Source organism: Sciurus carolinensis, chromosome 2 (genome assembly GCF_902686445.1).
Source record: "Sciurus carolinensis chromosome 2, mSciCar1.2, whole genome shotgun sequence".
Classification (NCBI taxonomy): Eukaryota; Metazoa; Chordata; class Mammalia; order Rodentia; family Sciuridae; genus Sciurus; species Sciurus carolinensis.
In genome coordinates, this window is record NC_062214.1 from 111,753,841 (window position 1) to 111,760,073 (window position 6,233).

Sequence of the window (6,233 nt, forward strand, 5' to 3'; positions counted from 1 at the left end):
ACCCATTTTAACATTCCAAACAGCAGTATTTTTCTTCCCAAACTCTAATATTTAAACAAACAGCAAGATAAAGGAGTTTTGACTCTAAGTTGGACAGAGGAAGATTTAAAAACAAAAATAAATAATCTGTGGGACGCTGATATTGACTTTGTTAATGTTACCTGCAAAAAAGCCGAAAATCTGTTCTGTGCTGCTTGCACTCTGATCCCAGTAAATAAACCAATGAGAGCCGAGAACTTAAATATCACTCATTGTTGTCGCTTCTTTTAGAGCAAAGAAAAGCTTAAGTCAGAATTACAAACAACCAAAAAGAAAAGTGAAAGGGCTGGGTGGGCCAGGACGCCGCGAGCTCCACAAGCAAGCAATCCGAGCCGGCCCTAGGGGCCCAGGTGTGGTGCCAAAGCGCTAGGGAGGAGAGAGGAGGAACAATGTGCCGGCCGAGGTGAGGATGAGAGCCCAGCACCCGCGGCTTAGGCATCCATTTGGGTCCGGCGCATTCGGAGGCCGCAGGACTGACCCCACGCCCCCACCTCCCACGCCGGACCTTCGAAGTGCTCAGACAAAACCCAGGACTTCTCAGGAGCCGACAGTGAGAGGGTCATTCTCCTTACCAGCCACAGCCCACCTGCCTTACTTTTTTGGGGTTCGCGAGCTCCTCAGAGAAGACGTCACTTCACAACGCCTAGCCAAACTCAGTGAAGTATTCAAATCTAACCGCCCAGCTGATGCGCACGCGCAAAGCAGCTCTACGGGTCGACTCCGCCCCTCAGACTTCACACCGGCCCAGCTCCTAACATCCCCTCACTTAAACTTCTTTGCTTACCTCTGTGCCAATTTAACTTCCGTCAAATGTATCTCATTTTCTACTGAATTTCCTCCAGCCCTTCCCAGCGCAGACTTCCCAACATCATGGAAGCGGCCATCTTCTTTCGATTGTCGGTTATAGAAGTGAGCGACGTTGGCTTCCGTACAAAATGGCGACTTCCATAACATTGCGTCACAGCCCCCTACCATTGCTCCCTATACCTACCAGGAAGAAACAAGCTTCTGGGACGAGGTGGCCGAGTGGTTAAGGCGATGGACTGCTAATCCATTGTGCTCTGCACGCGTGGGTTCGAATCCCATCCTCGTCGGAAAGGTTTGAGTTTTCTTTTGCGCGACTTTGCGCCGATGAATGAAAATTCATTTACCAAATGGAAACAATTGAATAATCCGGCCATGATTTACTAACCGGTCGATTTCGATTTCGTCTGGCGCGATGAAGCTCAGGATTGGGACTCTCTTTTTCTAAAAGACTGAGGTATTTGAAATATAGCTTCCGAAGCATTCTGACCTTACAGAGGAAGAAAAGGGAGGGAAAGACTTTCTGGGAATCAGAAAATGTGCTGGATTTAATTTCTTATGAAGTACAAAAAACAGTGAATTAAATGTCTTATGAAGTAAAAAATAATAAAATTCCATGATAATATCCATCTCATCTATTCTATTACCGGTCTGACCCAACGTAAAATAACCCAGCTCCTAATGGAAAGGTTTGGATTCTTATGGACTCTTACCCTGGGAGTTTTAATACCTGTCCTGATTAGGAAATACCAGGTTTCACTACAAAAGTTACCGTGAGACTGAGTGTTCAGAATTTTCTTCACCCTCCAGCAACCGTAGGTACTCAAGAAATGTATACTTCGGGAAATATTTTTAGAATGTTGATGGCGTGTTAATATCTAGAAGTCAGATTGAAGAAAGGAACATGTCTACGTTCCCCGAGATGCCGAATGGGTTAAACCCTCTTCTGGATTTAACCAGAGGAGGAGTAACAGGGAGCAGGAAAAGAATAGATTCCCTTCTAGGAAGGTTATCAGACAGATTCATCCACTTACATTTAATAGCCTTTGTTTATGCAGTTCTTAGTTGCAGGAACTATACGTTTTACATGAATCCCATCACTTCAACTCACAATAGCCTTGTGATTGCAATAGATACTTTCATTACTCCATTTTACAGATGAAGCAATTAATTTGCTCAAGGTTATACAACTTTTAAATTGCATAAAGAGCAGTGTAAACCAAATCTGGACTTTTTCATGAGTCTTAACCATCATCCTATATGGTACAGGTTTAATAAACAGCACTTATCAATCTCTTGAGGTACTGGTTTAAAGGTTCTTTCTAACCACAGATGTCTGCACAGTACAGTAATCCAGAACCCAGCATCTGTCAGATGCTTCAGCAAGGTTTGCAGCCCTGAGGGTTCCAAGACAGTAGTGTTTCTCCGCTGGGCTCTATTGGCTCCTCCCTCTTAGATCCAAATTCTTTGGGAATGTTGATACCTCCATAGGTTGAAGGTTTTGGTCCCCCGTCTTCAACTTTGCTTTTCAATCCATTCTCTCTACCTGCTGCTAAGAAATATTTCTACTCATGTTCCACATATATCCAAGGAGTCCATGGATATTTGCTTGATAAAAAAAATTATATCCTTATTTTTATAGTCTTTAATTGAAAGTATTTCCTTCAATAAAGATAACCAACAAAATACAGCTAACTTTACCCATGACTTTGTCACCAAAAGAAATTAAATATTTTTATATAACATTACTATTTCTGCTGTAGCCTTGCTATGGTATGAATGTGTCCCCCAGTGTTCCATGTGTTGGAAATTTGGTCTCTGATGCAGCAGTGTTGAGAGGTGGGAACTTTGGGAAGTAAGGCAGAGTTACATGAATGGATTAACTCATTCATGAATTAATTGGTTATTATGGGAGTTGTTTTGTCGTAAAAGTGAGTTATTTGGTTAATTATTCTTTCTGGCCATGCGATGCCCTTCACCATATTATCATGCAGCAAAAAGACCTTCACCAGATGCTGCGCAGATGCTGGTGCTAGTCTCTTGGATTCCCAGCCTCTAGAAGTGTAAGCCAAATAAACCTGTATTCTTTATAAATTACCTAGTCTCAGATATTTTACTACAGCAACAGTAAACAGACTAAGACAATGTTCATCACTACTTTAAAAGTATGATAATTATTAGAACTATCACTAGATCTTATGTCATGCATTAATAAAGAAGTATAAATTTTTAATTTTTGCAATATAATGTCAGGGACCAAGAAGTTCTCATTCTGAGAACATTCTGACCTTTACAATAAGCAGCAGCGCCCCCCCCCTCCCCCCGGCTGATAATTCTGACAGTATGGCGCCCACGGCTTCTCTTCCGGGACTACACTTTCCCGCCGGCGCGAACTTCACCTTCCCGCCAGCGCGAATTTGCACCCTATCAGGAACCCAGCAGAAGAACACAACCAACCAGGCTGCACCTCGTCATACCCCTCATTCCCTCAGCATAAATACCCGTAAGAACAATAAAAATTTGCAGCTTGATCAGAATTCCTGTCTTGCTGTCTCTCCCTGCGTCTCTTGTCCCTTCATTCCTTCTCTCTTAGGTTTGCCGTCCGCGTTGATGTCCCGCGGGTCGGGACAGTTGGCGCCCAACGTGGGGCTCGAGCCTTTGTTTGAGAAGCGAACGCTGCCCTCTGGGGAAGACTTGGCCAAGCGGGATTCGGGATCGCCTCGGTAGACGCGACCGGGAGTCAGATCCAGGAGGAGAGTGAGGCCAGCGCAAGGTGAGTGACGCACCATGGGACAAGCAGTTTCGTCACATGATTTGTTTCTGACGGGTCTCAAGGAGGCCCTCAAGACTCGGGGAGCGCGTGTTAAGAAAAGGATTTAAGATCATTCTTTTCATACATAGAGGATTTGTGTCCTTGGTTTCCCCTCGAGGGGTCAATTGATGGTAAAAGGTGGCTCAGAGTAGGAGACTGCCTCAAAGATTATTATGAGACTTTTGGTCCTCAAAAGGTGCCCGTCACTGCCTTTTCTTATTGGAATTTAATTAATGAGATTCTTAAAAGCTCACCCTTTGACAGTGGTACTTTAAAACTTGTAAAGATTGGGGAGCAGGCAATGCAATCCACCTCTCGCCCCCCATCGGCATGCCCTTCGGTTAGTATTCATATGCCCCCTACTCAGCCTTCTCAGGACCCTGGGACCCTCCCAGACCCCGGGAACCTCCCAGATCCCACCTTACCAAAAAAGTCCCCTAAAAGTCCCCCTAAAATTTATCCGGTTTTAAATCCCCATGATGAGTTGACCCCAGAGGATGAGGCTACCCTGGAGGAGGCAGCGGCTCGATACCATTCTCCAGACCTGCCACCTCTTAAAAATCCACCTCCCTCTTATATATCCCCTGCCTTTTGTGCTCCGGCCCTTCAGGGACCTACTGCCCCCCCAGACATTTTTTCCCCACTTCCCTTGCCTAATCTAACCCCTTTACGCGAGTCTCTCCAACATAGGCGGGAACAAATCCAACTTTTAAAAGAACTAAAAGCCCTTGATGCCGAGCTTCGCTCACTGGCCTTGGGCACGGAGTTAACACAAACTGGCCCAAGACCCCTCAATACTCGTAAGGTGAAGCCACGTGGTCAGCCTGTTCTTGCCTTTCCAGTCACTCGCAGTCAAGCAGATCAGCCCGCACAAACTGAAGCAGAGAATTTAAAAGGAAGTCAGGAAGAGGAATCAGGGGAGGAACAAGAGGTAGAACCAGAGAGGGAACAAGAGGAGGACCAGGAATCAGGGGATGAGGAGGAGCCCACCTCTGGACAGAGTGGAGCCCTTGGTTCTTATAAAAGGCTGAGCCTCCGCTTTCTTGAAAGACTTAAAAAGGCTTGTACACAGTATGGCCCCACTGCACCTTATACACTGGCCTTGCTAGAGAACCGTAGTACACAGTGGCTCACCCCTAATGATTGGAAATTTTTGGCCCGAGCCACCCTCAGTGCGGGTGACTTCCTGTTGTGGAACGCAGACTTTAGGGAATACTGTCGGGAAACTGCCCAAAAAAATTCAACCAAGGCTTCCTCTAAATCCTGGACCTATGTTAAACTAGTGGGTAATGCGCCATTTGATACTAACCCTAAACAGGCACGCTTTCCTACTGGGCTCCTAGCACAGGTTCAAACCGCTGGTTTGCATGCTTGGAGACGGCTCCCTCAAAAGGGCTTGGCCACCACCTCCCTAGCAAAAATTCGTCAGGGTCCTGACGAACCTTACAGTGACTTTTTTGCCCGGCTTAATCTAACTGCGGAGCGCTTACTTGGACCAAGTGAAAACGAGAGCTCCTTTGTAAAATATCTTGCCTTTGAAAATGCCAACCCAATATGTCAAGATGTTCTTCGGCCCCACAAAGATAAAGGGGACCTTTCTGACTTCATTAGGCTGTGTGCCGGGGTAGGAACAGCCCATGCCATGGGTCTCGCCATTGGTGCCGCCTTCACCAAGGCCCTTCACCACCCTGGCCCACGTACTTGCTTTACTTGCAAACAACCTGGCCATTTTGCGCGAGACTGCCCAACAGGGAAACTGGGTCAAGGACCCATATTTCCTCAAACAGGGACTAAACCACCTCCGCTCACCCTTTGCCCTAAATGTGGTAAAGGTCGCCACTGGGCCAAGGAGTGTAGATCCAAGACCAATGCCCTTGGACAGCCTATTCCCTCTAACTTCTCGGGAAACTCCTCTCGGGGCCAGCCCCTGGCCCCGACCACCCCCAGAGCAAACCCAGGGGCAATAAGGTTTGTTCCCTCTCAGACTCCCAACCAGGCTCCCTGTCCTTCTCCACAATCACCTCCCTCCAACGTGCTACCCCAGGCAGCGCAGGATTGGACCTCTGTGCCTCCACCGATACAATATTAGACTCTATGCAAGGACCTCAAATAATACCCACTGGGGTTGTAGGCCCCCCTCCACCTCATATGTGTGCTCTTATTCTTGGGAGAGCTCCTACCACCTTACAAGGTGTTCAGGTCTTCCCTGGCATCATTGATGATGATTACACTGGAGAAATTAAAATACTGGCCACAGCTGTTAACGGAGTAGCTGCCATCCCTGCAGGAACAAAAATTGCACAATTAATACTCCTTCCCCTCAATTCAGGAAATTCACCAGGAAACACAGCCTCTTTAGGTTCCTCTGATGTGTATTGGGTCCAACCTATCTCCCACAAAAGACCCACTCTTACCTTATTTATTGAAGGAAAGAAATTCCAAGGGATCCTAGATACTGGTGCGGACGCCACAGTTATTTCTCAAAAATATTGGCCATCAGAATGGCCCCTCACCTCATCACTAACTGACCTTAAAGGAATAGGGCAGTCAAGAAACCCCTTAGTTAGCTCCAGGGTGC

General features: G+C 46.5%; 1 protein-coding gene and 1 non-coding gene across 3 annotated transcripts in view; one reads left to right on the forward strand and one right to left on the reverse strand.

The window, feature by feature from the left end:
* The window catches only part of Knl1 (kinetochore scaffold 1), a 57,007-nt gene extending 56,103 nt beyond the window's left edge, over positions 1–904 (reverse strand). Inside the window, exon 1 of one of the 2 annotated variants that reach the window (XM_047541855.1) lies at positions 824–904. The gene's annotated coding sequence lies outside the window, so the exon portion shown is untranslated. Of the gene's footprint in view, positions 1–634; positions 673–823 lie in introns of those variants that run through there. The other variant, XM_047541856.1, reaches the window with a different exon arrangement.
* Positions 905–1,051: 147 nt separating this feature from the next.
* On the forward strand, positions 1,052–1,133 carry Trnas-gcu (transfer RNA serine (anticodon GCU)). Its single transcript has one exon. It is a non-coding gene; the product is annotated as a tRNA-Ser (tRNA).
* Positions 1,134–6,233: the final 5,100 nt, after the last annotated feature.